The 16,993-nt window shown below is 35.8% G+C and overlaps 1 protein-coding gene across 4 annotated transcripts in view; it reads right to left on the reverse strand.

The window, feature by feature from the left end:
* Window positions 1–16,993, reverse strand: part of LRRC4C (leucine rich repeat containing 4C) — a 1,364,302-nt gene that overhangs the window by 655,708 nt on the left and 691,601 nt on the right. The gene's annotated exons all lie outside the window — the stretch shown is intronic.

The raw sequence follows: 16,993 nt of genomic DNA on the forward strand, positions 1-16,993 counted from the left end.
ATGCCTATATCAAAGCAAATTTTGAGCTTTTTTTTTTTTACTATTTTTTTCTCAGCAGGCTGTTATCTTCTGCTAGAAGTTTCCTTTTGATTTCAAGGACACTTTTTTGTTGCTTACGATGACTAGGACAGGAGGTGCTATGGGCATTAGAAAGAAGGGTCAAGGGATGCTAAACATCTTGCAATTTGCAGAGCAGTTCCAGACAAAGAAACATTTTTCCTGTCCCGAAGGGTAATAGCACACCTGTTGAAAAACACTGACAGCAATACTCTGGGTGTTACATTCTAGGTCAAGAAGTTAGAGTCAAAAGTGTTGGTTGCCTGAAAGATAAAACATTTCTTGACAAGATACTTTTGTTATTTTATACATCTGAAACCTTAGTTTTACACCGGAGGCCTCTGAGAGTAGGATGCATTATGTGCTGATGATGACATCTGGAGAATGACATTGGAAGTTGCTTCAATGCAGTGATGTTGTTGGAAGTTTATGTTGTCGAATATATCTCCCGCGAAATGCAAGTCTAAGCTGAGAGAGCAAGCATCAGTCACCATTTCTTCAGCAAACATTTCCTGGGCATCTTTTGTATTCCATGCTATGCTACGGTGCTCTGGAGCCGGAGATAAGTTATATGGGATGCTTGTCTCCAAGGAGCTATGTTCTATTGAGTAACTGGCTTTAAAAAATTATGCCTCCTACCAATGGTTGACCTTATCAATGACTCTGAGTCTTCGGGATTCTTTGGATTTATGTATTAACTGCTCAAGGGATGACTTGAGGGTCCTCTCCTCCTGCTATGTGCATGGTAATTAGGGCCTGGAGAAATAAAGTTCCTGTTTTAAGGATTTAAATAATTTAAATGCCCTCATTGACGGAAGAAATAGATTCTGTGATTTAAGACAGGCAAATTAAGGGCCAAAGGAGCTCAAAGAAAGGTTTTGTTGATTTGTTTCTGTTTTTTTTGTGTGTTTTTCTGTTTAAATTAATATATTAGTAACGAGTGTTTTGCAAATAGTGCATTTAATAGGATAGATCCCTGGAAGACCTTGGATGAAAAGTTTTATGGATCTCTAAGACTCTAGAAGAAGGAAGATGTAAAAGGTTTAAAGATACTAGAGATGAGTGGGAAGGTTGGGATGCAGGGAGCATACAATAAAATAGAAACTAGCATCAAGTTGGTTCTTCCATAAAATTTTTGTGACCCTGCTTATTTTTCATTCTCCCAGTTCAACTGTCAAAATCTGGAACCCAAAATTATTTATCAAGTTCCCTTTGTCTGACACCAAAACCCATTCATGTAATCACTTACCCCATAAACCATGTAATAAAATTCAGGATCACAGAAAGAAATTGCAGTCTCAGTAACCACTAATAATCAATATCTATTTTTCTTTTATATATTCAGTCTCTCCCTCTTAATTGGACCTTACCTTTTGTCATTTAAATACATCCAAGTAGTACCCTCTTAGTTATTTTCAATTTATATGGAAGATAGTGGACACAGTTTACATATATTATTATATATATAATATATATAAAAATATCTTCCTTATCTATGTAATATATATATATCTTCCATATATATAAAACTAACCATTACATTCGTATATGAGGAATATATATATAATTATATATAATATATATAATCTTCCTTATATTATATTATATATTATATATACATCTTCCATTTATTTTATATATATATATATATCCCTGTTACATGTTCTTACACCATTTACTTTCCCTTCACACATCTCTACTTCAGTGACAATTTAGGTGGTTATGTGAGTAAAAATTTTCAATCCAAGATACCCTAAACCATATGACATCAAATGTCATCTTAAGATTTCTTCAATACTGTAACTTTAAGGCCTAGTCTAGTTCTAAATACATGGAAGGCATTCAGTACTTATTTGAGTGAATAAGCTTTAGGTTGATGCAAAAGTAATTTCAGTTTTTGTCATTACTTTCAATGGCAAAAACCTCAGTTACTTTTGCAGCAACCTAAGATATCCACATTGTACCCTAGCCTATTACACCAGTAATGAAATTAGAGTGAGAGGGTTTGGAGTTCTGCTTCTTGTCCAAAGTATTCCATATTCACATATTCTATTTATCAACTCCTTGTTGATATCATGAACAAAATATCAACACGATATCATGTTGATATAATCTTTATAAATTTTTCCCCTTCCTGATCAGCCAACTTCCCTAAAGCAGTTACACTAAGGGAACGTCTAGCCAATAGAATTATCTTTCTTGAAAGTCAGGAATTAGAAAACCTATATGCACTGAGAGTTAAAATAATAGAGAAAAAGGTAATTAGGTGAAGTAGAGAATTTAAACAAACAAACAACAACAACAACAAAAAACAAAGGAAAAAGGAATAATTCGGTTTTGACCAATCCCAGGCATTCATCTGACAAGTGACTCTGCCCCCCCACCTTTTTTTTTTCCAGATTGAGGCGAAATAGAAAATAATTTGTGATGCAGTAGAGCTGAGTTAGCAAATTATGTTTCCTAGGTCCAATTTAGTTCACTGCCTGTTTTTGTATAACTTATAAACTAAGAATTTTTTTAAAAAGTTAATGAAGGTTGAAAATTTTCAAAATATCATATTTTGTGACATTGAGTAATTTTATGAAATTCAAATATCAGTATCCATAAAATTTTATAAAACAACCACACTCATTCATTTCTGTATTGTCTATCACTGCTGCTCTTTGTGCCGAAAAAGGGAGAACTGAGCAGCTGCAACAGAGACCATATGGCTCACAAAGTTGAAAATATTTACTATTTGGTCCTTTACCAAAAAAAAAAAAAAGTTTGCTGACAACTGCAAAATCCTAAACTACTCATTTATTCCAGAATAAATTTTTGCAAAATAATTTCGCTGGAGTATAACACATACTCATGCTCAATATTATGTATAGAAGTGTATTTTAAGGCTAAGTTACTTTTGGATCATTTATTATTTAGGGTTGTCCATGGAATAAACTTCCTTTTCTATTTTTATTTTTTGAGATGGGGTCTCACTCTGTCACCCAGGCTGAAGTGTAGTTGTGCAATCTTGGCTCACTGCAACCTCTGCTTCTTGAGCTCAAGTGATCCTTCTACCTCAGCCTCCTGTGTAGCTGAGACCACAGTCACATGCCAGCACACCTGGCCAAATTTTGTGTATATATATATACATATATATATTATATATAATCAATGTCTTGATTATATATTATATATATATAATTATTAAATAATATATATAATATATAATTATATATAATCAAGACATGATGGAATATTTTATGACACGAAGCACATCTAAACTCATAGCCCACTTGGTTATTATGTTTATGATTATGTTTAGTTTTAGTTTGGAATCTGCCACTAACAGGAGCTATAGTGGAGAACATAGAAACCTTGCTTTGAATTTTAGGCTTTGCCATTTACTAGTTGCATGTCCATGGGCAGTTTATGCCACATAATGAAGGTTGTATCATCATCTTAAAATTGCAATGTTAATTGTAACAGCAACATACTTTTGCAGGGTTAAATAAGAAAATGCATGGGAATAACCTGGCACACAGCCTGAAACATTGCAAAAGCTTGTTATGAGTTGTTTCACCTTGAGCAAGCCACTTAATGAGTTTTTCATCTTACATGTGAAGGGGTTGAGCTGAAGAAAGCCTCACCTGCAACCTCAGCTTTTCTATTGTTAAAGTTGGGTGTCGAAATAAATGTTGAAATTGGTTACTATTTGGTCCTTTACCAAAAAAAAAAAAAAAAAAAAAAAAAAAGTTTGCTGACGACTGCAAAATCCTAAACTACTGATTTATTCCAGAATAAATTTTTGCAAAATAATTTCGCTGGAGTATACTACATACTCATGCTCAATATTATGTATAGAAGTGTAAATGGATTGCTAAAAAGAAAATATCATCCTAGATCTCTTTACCAAGACAGCAAACTGACCAGCTTTTTCAGACACTGCTGAAGACATACAACATTATACTGAGAATGCAGCAAAACACACTTATTATTATTATTTTCATGTGAAAATCCAAGTTATATCTTCATTAAGCATCAGACTAGTGAATGTCTTCAAGCACACCTTTTCAATGTATGATAAAAGGCCAGTTTTTGGTCAGCTGCTGTATTTTAAGGTGAGGCATCAGTCTCTGTCTTCTGTTACACTGATACGGTTCCACATTGAAACAACAATCTTCCTGGGAGTAAGAGTTGGAAGGATTTGCAGAAAAATGTCTATTTTTGGTAGGAGAAGGCTCTTAGAGACAAGCAGTATACTACCATTTTATCTATTTGTCATACTTGAGAACTTTATTCCATTTTTCTGTAGGTCACCAAAAAGGTACTCAAAAATACACAGTGATTAAATTAATGGTGGTGGATCACTGTCATTGCCAGACTTCTCTATAGCATAGAAGGACATTTTCCAAGGGATTGTTCCTGGAGTTGGCTACCTTTTCTGCAGTTTTGTGGAGGGGAGCAGGAGCAAGCCATGGAAAGCTACTCCTCTTAGGAATTCCTGCTGACGTAGGCTAATGACATGGCCTGTGGAGAAATGTATTAATCATGTTGCATGGCTTGGTTTGTCATATCTTGCAGCATACACACAATCATCTAAGGTTTGTGATAATTTTTCATGAGAATCTAACTGTAGCTTAGTCACTTAGCAAATGTGGGTAATTCCTTTATTTCCATTAAGGTTTCAGATAGAATAAACCCCTCAACCACATTCATCTGGTACATTAGAGAGATAGGATTTAAAACATTTTGAGTTCTTGTACATAATCCATTGTGCTATATTAATTTAGAGCACCTAGTGTGATAGCCATGATTTGTAAATATTTTAAAGAACTTGACGGTGTGGAATAGGCATTTTATGAGGTACAACGGAGTTGCCACTGGTTCATTTTTCTGTTTTGGGTCTGTTCGCCTGTCATAGTATATGCCAATATGAATAAAAACAAGTCTAATGTAGTATTTTGATGAAAAGGGAGATATTTCTTTGTATGAGATGCATACATCAGTCTTTGCCAAAGAAGGAGATATGAGAAGTTGACTTGCTTGATTAATCTGGCTACCCATTCCCTATCTGTATCCTAAAATATAAATTTTTTTGGTCTAGTCCAGTCTCTGTTTTATTTTATTGGGTTTGTTTTGTCTCCTGCCTCCTCTCATTGTTGAAGCTTCTACACCAAACTCTTTCGAGACTTACTACTGATACCCTAGTAAATTTGTACTTTAGAGATGATATGATGCTTGTTTTCATGGAGATTTAAATTTCAGGTAAGCATTATTCAATCTCAAAAATTTTTGCGTATTAACAGGGCAAAAGGGCTTGGCTCAAAAATAAGAAAAGATACTCATTTGCAATATTATGGCCATTTAAAAAACTCTCTCTCCAAATATATATATATATGTGTGTATATATATATTTGTGTGTATATATATGTGTATATATATATATACGCAGATATATGTGTATATATGTGTATATATGTATATATATATATTTATGTATGTGTGTGCATACATATATATACACGTTTTTAGTTTAAAGTTGTGTGTATGCATATATTGTGGGAACTTAGATGTTCATTTGCGTTGGGTTCCTTCCAAGTGCCTCTACAAGGGGGTGATATCTGCTAGTGCTGCTTATATTTAAATCCATCCCATCTGGTCTGTGTCTCCTAGACTGTGCTGAGCAAATCATGGTACATATAGTGATAATCTAATAACATTTTTGTGAACTGTACAAGAATGACTATTAAGAAATATAAATAGGGCAGGAGGCAGAGCAAGATGGCTGAATAGAACTTTCTACTGATCATCCCCACTGCTGCCCAACAGGAACACCAAATTCAACAAATATCCACATAAAAAAACACTTTCATAATAGCCAAAAATCATGTGAGTGATCACAGTACCTGGTTCTAACATTATATTAAAGAAAAAGGCACCGAAAAGGGTAGAAAAGACAATCTTGAATTGTCAACACCACCCCTTCCCTACACCCTAGCAGTGTGTGTGTGGCACAGAGAATTCTGTGTGCTTAGGGAAGGGAAAGCACAGTGATTGTGGGACTTTGTATTGGAATTCAGTGCTGCTCTGTCACAGTGAAAAGCAAAATAGGATAGAATTGAGCCAGAGCGCAAGGGGGGAACATTCAGACCATCCCTAGCCAGGGACAAGTTGTCCATTTCAGTAGTCAGAACCTAAGTTCCAGCTAGCCCAACCACCATGGGCTAAAGCATTTTGGAGTTCTAAATAAACAAGAAAGGCAGTCTATGCCACAGGGCTGCAATTCCTAGGCAAGTCTTGGCTCTGTACTGGGCTCAGAGCCAGTGGACTTGCAGTGCATACAACCTAGTGAGACACAAGCTGGGGTAGGAAAGGGAGTGCTTGTGTCACCCGTCTTCCAACCCCAGGCATTGCAGCTTGCACTTTGGGGAGAGACTCTTTCCTTCCATTTGAGGAGAGGAGAAGGAAGAGTGGGGAGGACTTTGTCTTGCAACTTGAATACCTGCTCAACTACAGTAGAATAGGGCACTGTGCTGAGTCCTGACGACATCATTCCAGGCCCTACCTCCTGAATAACATTTCTAGACAAACTGTGGGACAGAAGGAAACCCGTTGCCTTGAAGGGAAGAGCCCAACCCAGTCCTGGGATGATTCATTTTCTGTTGACTAAGGAGCCCTTGGTCCTTGAATTAACATCATCTGTAGCCAGGCAGTACTTGCTGTAGGTCTAGGGTAGTGGTGTCCACAGGGAAAGATTCCTTCTTGAGGACAGAAGAGGAAAGAGTGGGAAGGACTTTGTCTTGCAGCTTGTGTGCCAGCTTAGCCACAGTAGATAGAACACTAAATAAATTACCAATGTTCCTGACTCCAGGCTCTGGCTCCCAGAAAGCATTTTGGGATCCACCTTTGGCTGGGGAGGTAGCTTACCACCTTGAAGGGAAGGAGATAAGCCTGGCTGTATTCTCCACTTACTGACTGTAGAGCCCTTGGGCCTTGAGTAAACACTGGTGGTAGCTAAGCATTGGTCACTGCAGGTCTTGGGTGAGACCCAGTGCTGTACTGGCTTGGGTCTGAGCCAATGCGGTCCCAGTGGTGGTAGCCACAGGGGTACTTGTGAGACTACTCCCTACTTGCAGGCAGCTCAAGGAGAGAGAAATTCCGTTTTTAGTGGGGGGACATAAGGGAGGAGAGCAAGAATTTCTGCCTAGTAATCCAGGAAATTCTCTTGGATCTTATCCAAGATCACCAAGGCAGTACATCTACAAGTCTTTAAGAGTTACAGCATTACTGGTCTTGGGGTAACCCCTAATGCAGGTATGGCTGCAGTGACCAAAGCCTTAGATCACAACACTCAATTCCATTTGAATTATTGGAAAGCCTTCCCACGAAGGACAGGTACAAACTATTAATACATTAAATATCCAACTCTTCAATGCTCAGATACTGACAAACATTCACCAGCAGCAAGACCATCCAGGAAAACATGGCTTCGCCAAACAAACAAAAAAGGCACCGGTGACCAGTTGCAAAGTGATATGGTTTAGTTCTGTATCCCCACCCAAATCTCATATCAAGTTGTAATTTCCAGTGTTGGAGGTGGGGCTTGGTGGGAAGTGATTAGATCGTGGGGGGCAGATTTCACCACTGGTGCTGCTCCTGTGATTGTGAGTGAGTTATCACAAGTTATGATTGTTCAAAAGTGTGTAATACCTCTCCCCTCTCTCTTTTTTCTTCTCCAGCCACATAAGATGTGCCTGCTTACCTTTCACCTTCTGCCATAATTGTAAGTTTCCCTAGGCCTCTCCAGCTATGCTTTCTATACAGCCTGCAGAACCATGAGCCAATTAAACCCCTTTTCTTTATAAATTATGCAGTTCAAATATTTCTTTATAGCAGTGTGAGAATGAACTGATACATGAAGTAACAGAGATGTGTTACCTTTCAGGCAGAGAATTCAAAATAGCTGTTTTAAAGGAGCATAATGAAATCCAACGTAACACAGAGAAGGAATTCAGAACCATATCAGATAAATTTAATAAAGTGATTAGAAAAATTTTTAAAAATCAAGCTAAAATTCTAGAACTGAAAAATGCAATGTATACACTAAAGATATATCAGTCTGTTTACAGCAGAATTGATCAAGCAGAAGAAAGAACTGCTGATCTTGAATACAAGCTACTTGAAAATATGCAGTCCGAGAAGAAAAAAGAAAAAAATAAATAAAAAGGAATAAAACACTGACAAGATTTAGAAAATAGTCTGAAAAAAGCAAATCTAAGAGTCATTGGCCTTAAAGAGGAGGTGGAGAGATGGGATTAGAAAGTTTATTCAAAGGGATAATAACAAAAAAATTCCCAAACCTATAGAAGGATGTCAATATTCACATACAAGAAAATTATAGAACACCAAACAGATTTAGCCCAAATAAAACTACTTCAAATCATTTAATAATCAAACTCCCAAAGGTCAAAAATAAAGAAAAGATCCTAAAAGCAGTAAGAAAAAAAAAAAACATACAAAGGAGCTCCAATAAATCTGACAGCAGACTTCTCAGTGGAAACCTTATAGGCTGGGAGAGAGAATGTTTGAAATATTTAAAGTGTTAAGGAAAATTAAAACAAATTTTATCCCAGAATAGTATACACAGCAAAAATATCTTTCAAACATGAGAGGGAAATGAAGACTTTCCCAGACAAATAAAACCTTAGGGATTTCATTAATACCAGAACTGTCCTACAAGAAATGCTAAAGGGAGTTCTTCAGTCTGTTAAAAAAAAAAAAGAAGAAGATAGTATGCAATAGACAATCATCTAAAGGTACAAAACTCACTGGTAATAGAAAGTACATAGACAAACACAGAATACTATAACACTGTAATTGTGGTGTGTAACCTACTTATGTCTTGATTATAAAAAGAAAAAGAATAAATGATGAAAAATAATAACTATACAACTTTTTAAGACTATATAAAAATATATACACAGAAACAATAAAAACTTGAAAAGTTATGATGATAAAGTTAAAATGTAGAGCGTTTATTAGATTTCTCTTTGACACATGTATTATTTTGTTTGCCTGCTTTTACAATTATTGTTGAGTGGTCATCATTTTTTAATTAAAGGCTTTAAGATATTTTCTGCAAATCTCATGGTAAATTCAAATAAAAAACCTACAAGAGATACACGAAAAATAAAACAAGCAAGAAAGTAACACATATGACCAGAGAAAATTACCTTCAATGGAAGGGAAGGGAAGGGAAGGGGAGGGGAGCAGAGGAGAGGGGAGGAGGGAAATAGGGAAGGAGGGAGGGAGGGAGGGAGGGAGGAGCCAGAAAACAACCAGAAACACAAAGTGGCTGTGGTAAGTACTTACTTATCAATTATAGCATTGAATGTAAATGGACTAAACTTTCCAATCAAAAGACACAGAGTGGCTGAAAGGAGAGAAAAAAAAACAAAACAAGAATCTATAATCTGTTTCCTACCGAAAACATACTTCACCTATAAAGACACATGCAGACAGAAAATAAATAAATAAAATAAAAATATTTTATGCAAATGGAAGCCCCAAAAAGAGCAGGAGTAGCTATATTTAACAAAATAGATTTCAAGATTAAAAACTATAAAAAAGACAAAGGAGGTAATTATATAATAACAAAGGTGTCAATTCAGCAAAATAGTATAACAATTTTAAATGTATATGCTTCCAACAATGGATCACCCAGATATATAAAGCAAATATTGTTAGAGCTAAAGATAGATAAATACAAATACAATAATAGCTGGAAACGTTGACACCCTCCTTTCAGCACTGGACAGATCATTCAGACAGAAAACCAACAAAGAAACCTCAGACATAATCTGCACTATAGACCAAATGAAACTAAAAGATATTTACAGAAGGTTTTATTCATTAGCTGAGGAATATACATACTTCTCATCATCACATAGATCATTTTCAAGGAAAGACCACATGTTCAGCCATAAAACAAGTCTTAGGAAATTCAGAAAAAAATGAAATCATATCAAGTATCTTCTCTGACCACAATAAAATAAAACTAGAAATAATATGACAAACTTTAAAAAGTATACAAACACATGGAAAGTAAACCATATGCTCCTAAATGACCAATAAGTAAATGAATAAATTAAGAAGAAAATGGAAATAGTTATTGCAACAATAAAAATGAAAATGGAACATACCAAAATCCATGTGATTCAATGCATTTATTACCATGAGAAAAGTTTACAGCAATAAGTGCCTACATCAACAAGGTAGTAATACTTCCAATAAACAACTTAATAATGTTTTTTAAAGAATTAAAAATACAGGAGCAAACCAAACCCAAACCATTGCTTCTTGTAGAAAAAAAAGAAATAAAATGATAAGAGCAGAAGTAAACTTGAAAGAGGAAAAGCAACACAAAATGTAAACAAAATAAAAAGTTTTTTTAATGGAAAGATAAACAGAATTGACAAACCTTTAGCCAGACTGAGAAATAAAGAGGGACGATCTAAATAAATAAAATAGAAATAAAGGAGAGATTACAAATGATACTGAAGAAATTCAAAGGATCATCAGAGAATGGTATGTGAAACTGTACACTCACAAATTGAAAAACCTAGAAGAAATGGATAATTTCCTAGACCCATACAACCTACCAAGAGAACCACGAAGAAATCCAGAACTTGCATAGATCAATAACAAGTAATGTGATTAAAGGTATAATAACAAGTCTCCTGGCCAAGAAAAACTTGGGACCTGATGGTTTCACCAATGAATTTTACCAAACACTTAAAGAAAAACTAATACCAATCCTACTCAAACTATTCTAAATGATAGAGGAGCGGGAACACCTACAAACTCATTCCAAACTTCTACTCCTCCCAAATGTATTCTACGTGATCATTATTACACTGATACCAAAGTCAGAAAAGGAGACATCACAAAAAGAAACAGGCCAATATTCTTTGTGAACACTGATGCAAAAATCCTCAATAAAATACTAACAAACCAAGTTCAACAACACATTGAAAAGATCATTCATTATGACCAAGTGGGATTTATCTCAGGGATGCAAGGATGATTAATCATATGCAAATCAATCAATGTGATACAATGTATTAACAGAAAGAAGGAAAAAAACATATGATCATTTCAACTGATGCTGAAAAGTCAGTTGGTAAAATTCAACATCCCTTCATGATAAAAACCTTAAAAAGACTGTAAATAGAAGGAATATACTTGAACACAATAAAAGCCACATGTGAAAGACCCACAGCTAGTATCATATGGAATGGAGAAAAAACTAAGTCTTTCCTCTAAGATCTGGAACATGAAAAGGATGCCCACTTTCACCACTGTAATTCACATAGTACTGTTAGTCCCAGCTAGTGTTATCAGAAAATATTAAAAATTAAGGGCATCCAATCTGGAAAGGAAGAAGTCAAATTATCCTTGTTTGTGAATAATTTGATAAAATATGGAAAAACCAAAAGATTTCATGAAAAAAACTATTACAACTGATAAATAATTCAGTGAAGTTGCAGGATACAAAATCAACATACAAAGTGAGTAAAACTTTATAGGCCAACAGATAACAATCTCAAAAAGAAATCAAGAAAGTATTCTCAATTACAATAGCTACAAATAAAATAAAATGCTTAAAAATAAACTGATGCAAAGCAATGAAAAATCTCTACAATGGAAACTATAAAACATTTATGCAAGAAATTGAAAAAGACACCAAAAAAGTGGTAAGATACTCCACGTTCATGGTTTGGAAGAATAAATATTGTTAAAATGTGCATAGTACCCAAAGCAATTTCAAGATTCAATGCAATCTCTACCAAAACACCAATGAAATTCTTCAGAGAAATAGAAAAAAAGAATCCTAAATGTATATGGACCCACAAAAGACCTATAATAGCAAACATCATCATAAGCAAAAGGAACAAAACTGGAAGAATCACATCACCTTACTAAAAATTATATTACAGAGCTATTGTAACCAAAGCAGTATGTTACCTGCATAAAAACAGATACATAGACCAATTGAACAGAATAAAGATCATAGAAGTAAATCCATACATCTATCATGAACTCATTTTTGACAAAGATGCCAAGAACATACACTGGGGAAAGAACAGTCTCTTCAATAAATGGTGCTAGAAATACTGATATCCATATGCAGTAGAACAAAACTAGACTTCTATCTCTTGCCATATACAAAAATCAAATCAACATGGATTAAAGACTTAAATCTAAGATCTCAAACTAACTGTGAAACTACTCAAGAAAAACCCTGAGAAAACTCTCTAGGACATTGGTGTGGGCAAAGATTTCTTGAGTAATATACCCCCAAAGCCTTATATCCCCAACCAGAGAAAATATCCCCAACCAGAGCAAAAATGAACAAATAGTATCATATCAAGTTAAAAAAATTCCACACATCAAAGGAAACAATAATCAAAGTGAAGAAGAAACCCACAGAATGACAGAAAGATTTGCAAACTATCAATGTTAGTCTGTTCTCATGCTGCTATAAAGAACTGCCTGAGACTGGGTAACTGAAAAAGGAAAAAGGTTTAATTGACTTGCAGTTTCACATGTCTAGGGAGGTCTCAGGAAACTTACAATCATGGTGGAAGGGGAAGCAAAAACATTCTTTTTCATATGGTGGCAGGAGATAGGAGTGCAGAGCGAAGGCAGAGAAGCCCCTTATAAAACCATCAGATCTTGTGAGAACTCAGTATTATAAGAACAGCATGGGGGAACTGCCCCTATGATCGAATCACCACCCACAAGGTCCCTTCCCCAACACATGGGGATTGCAATTCTGATTACAATTCAAGATGAGATTTTGGTGGGGATGCAGAGCCAGACCATATCATTCTGTCCCTGGTCCCTCCCAAACCTCATGTTTCTCACATTTCAAAACACAATTACGCCTTCCCAACAGTTCCTCAACTTCTTAGCTCACTTCAGTATTAACCCCAAATTCCAAGTCCATAGTCTCATCTGAGACAAGACATTTCCTTCTGCCTAAGAGCCTGTAAAATCAAAAGGAAGTTAGTTAATTTCAAGATATAATGAGGGTACAGGTACTAGATCAATGCACCCATTCCAAATTGGAGAAAATAAAGGGGCTACAGGCCCCATGCAAGTCCAAAATCTAGCGAGGCAATCATTCAGTCTTAAAGTTCCAAATTGACCTCTTTTGACTCACATCCAGGTCACACTGATGGAAGAGGTAGGCTCCCACGGCCTTGGGCAGCTCCACTCCTGTGGCTTTGCAGGGTACAACCCCCCCTCCAAGCTGTTTTCATGCACTGGCATTAAGTACCTGTGGCTTTTCTAGGCACTCAGTGGAAGCTGTCAGTGGATCTACCATTCTAGGATCTGGAGAATGGTAGCTCTCTTCTTACAGATTCACTATGCTGTCCCTTAGTGGGGACTCAGTGTGGGGACTCTGAACTCACCTTTCGCTCCTGCACTGCCTTAGCAGAGTTTCTCCATGAGGGCCTTGCTCCTGCAGCAAACTTCTGCCTGGACATCCAGGCATTTCTATACATCTTCTGAAATCTAGACAGAAGTTCCCAAACCTCAATTCTTCTCTTCTGTGCACCCACGGGACAAACACCACGTGGAAGCTACCAAGGCTTGGGGCTTGCACCCTGTGAAGCAATGGCCCAAGCTGTACCTTGGCCCATTTTAGCCATGGCTGGAACTGAAGCAGCTGGGATGCAGGGCACCATGTCCTAGGTCTGCACAGAACAGGATAGGCCTGGGCTCAGCCCATGACACCATTTTTCCCTCCTAGACTTCTGGGCCTATGATGGGAGGGGCTGCTGTGAAGGTCTCTGACATGCCCTGGGAAAATTTTCCCCATTGTCTCAGTGATTAACATTTGGCACCTCATGCAAATATTCTGCAGCTGGCTTGAATTTCTTCCCAGAAAATGTTGTTTTTTTATATCATATTATAAGGCTGCAAATTTTCCAAACTTTTTTGCTCTGCTTCCTGTTGAATGCTTTGCTTAGAAATTTCTTCCACCAGGTACCCTAAATTATCTCTCTCAAGTTCCACAGATCTCCAGGGCAGGGGTAAAATGCTGCCAATCTCTTTGCTAAAGCATAGCAAGAGTCATCTTTGCTCCAGTTCCCAAAAAGTTACTCATCTCCCTCTGAGACCACCTCAACCCAGACTACATTGTTCATAACACTGCCAGTATTTTAGTTAAAGCCATTCAACAAGTCTCTAGGAAGTTCCAAACTTTCTCACATCTTTCTGTCTTCTGAGCCCTCTATGTCCAAAGGAAGTTCCAAACTTTCCCACATTTTTCTGTCTTCTTCTGAGCCCATCAAACTGTTCCATCCTCTTACTGTTACCTAGTTCTAAAGTCGCTTCCACATGTTCAGGTATCTTTATAGCAGCAACCCACTTCTGGTACTGATTTACTGCTATAAAGAACTGCCCAAGACTGCGTAATTCATAGAAGAAAGATTCTTAATTAACTCACCTTTCTGCATGGCTGGGGAGGCCTCAGGAAACTTACAATCATGATGGAAGGTGAAGCAAACACATCCTTTTCACATGGTGGCAGGAGAGAGAAGTGCAGAGCAAATGGGGAATAAGCCTCTTATAAATCCATCAGATCATGTGAGAACTCACTCACTATCATGAGAACAGCATGGGAGAACTGCCCCCAAGATATAATTACTTCTCATGAGGTCCCTCTCCCAACACATGGTGACTACAATTTGGATTACAATTCAAAGTGAGATCTGGGTGACACAGAGCCTGACCATATCACTACCACCTGACAGCAGAGTAAGAAGCAGAATGTATAAGAAGTTCAAACAACTCAACAGGAAATTAAAAGATCCAACAATCTGATTTTTAAAATGGGCAAAATATCTAAATATACATTTCTGTAAAGAAGATATATGAATGACAAACTGGTATAAGGAAAGATGCTCAACATCATTGATTAACAGAGAAATGCAAGTCAAAACTACATTGAGATATCATCTCACCCCTGTTAAAATGGCTTTATCCAAAACACAGGCAATAATGAATACTGACAAAGATGTAGAGAAATGTGAACCCTCATACACTGTTGATGGTAGTGTAAATTAGTACAGCTACTATGGTGAACAGTATGGAGTGTCCTCAAAAAAAAACTAAAAATAGTATTACCATATTTCAGCCATCCACTGCTAGGTATATACACAAAACAAAGGAAATCAGCATATCAAAGAGATATCTGCACTCCCGTGTTTACTGCAACACTATTCACAATAGTCAAGACTTGGAAGCAACCTAAGTGTCCATCAACAGATGAATTCATAAAGGAAATGTGGCCCATATACACAATGGAGTACTATTCAGTCATAAAAAAGAGTGAGTTCCTGTAATTCACAATAACATGGATAGAACTCTAGAACATTATGTTAAGTGACATAAGCCAGGCACAGAAAGACACAATTTGCATGCTCTCATTTGTGGGATTTTAAAGACAAAATTTGCATGCTCTAATTTGTGAGAGCTAAAAATTCAAACAATTGAACTCATGGAGATAGGAGAGTAAAATGATGGTTAGCAGAGGCTGGGAAGGAAGTAGTGGTGGGTCACTGGGGAGTGAGAATGATTAATGGGTACAAAAGTATAGTTAGAGAAAATTAGTAAGAGCTAGTATTTTGTATCATAATAAGGTGATTACAGTAAACAACAATTTATTATACATTTAAAAATAACTAAAAGGGAATAACAGAAATTTTTTAACAGAAAGAAATGGTAAACACTTGGGGTGACAGATATTCCATTTACCCTGTTGTGATTATTATGCATCATATATCTGTATCAAAATATCTCATGTACCCCAGAAATATATACACCTACTATGTACCCATAAAATTAAAAATGTTAAAAAATAAAGATAAAAGAAAAAAACTTCAAAATATCCAAATCAAAAGAGTATCTCATAATACATACATAAATAAATATGCAAAACCTATATGAAGAAATTAAAAAACATTTTGAGAGACAGAAAAGAACATCCCAATGAAGACAATATTGTAGGGAACATTATTGTTACCACTTTACTCAGGATTTAATAAAAACCAAACACTTTTTTAATTCAGTTACCTTTCAAATACAGACAATAAACCATGAACTTGCCCAACTATATATGGGCTATAATATATGTTTATAACTGTACTACAGGTTCCACTTGTCTCTCAATTAATTAATTGAAAAAATAATACAGCATAAATTTACTCAATTAATACAATATAAAATGAACCATTTCAAAGTATATGATTCAGTGGCATATAATACATTCATAATGTTCTGAAATTACCAGTTATATCTAGTCTTCAAACACTTATTATCACAAAATAAAACCCCATGCACATCAAGCAATAACTCTGATTCTCTCCTCACCTATCCCTGGCAACCATTAATCTGCTTCTTGTGTCAATTGGTCCTTGGGCTTTTAAAATATTTTATATAAATAGAATCATAGAATACATAGTTTTTTATATCTAGTTTCACTTAGCATAGTATCTTCAAGTTTCCTCCATTTTGTAGCATACATATTAACATTTATCCTGGCTGAATAATATTCCATCTGTAGACATACCACACTTAAATTGCCTATTTACCTGTTGAAGGACATTTGAAATGCTTCCACTTTGCTACAGGGGTTTAAAATAGATGTTATTAGAACTATATCAATGAGGCTGAGAGAAAATTCCAAGAAAGTTCTATGAACATACACTATATAAATAAGTATTATTTGGTATAATATTAAGAAGGAAAGTTTTGAATAATTTAACAAGTTGACACTGGAGTAGTCAATTGGGGATAAATTAATCCGGAGCTATTCTGCATTTTTTAGAATAATATACAGATGAATATTTATATAATCTTGGATGGAGGAAATATTTTC

The sequence above is a fragment of the Nomascus leucogenys genome, chromosome 15 (assembly GCF_006542625.1).
Source record: "Nomascus leucogenys isolate Asia chromosome 15, Asia_NLE_v1, whole genome shotgun sequence".
Classification (NCBI taxonomy): domain Eukaryota; kingdom Metazoa; phylum Chordata; class Mammalia; order Primates; family Hylobatidae; genus Nomascus; species Nomascus leucogenys.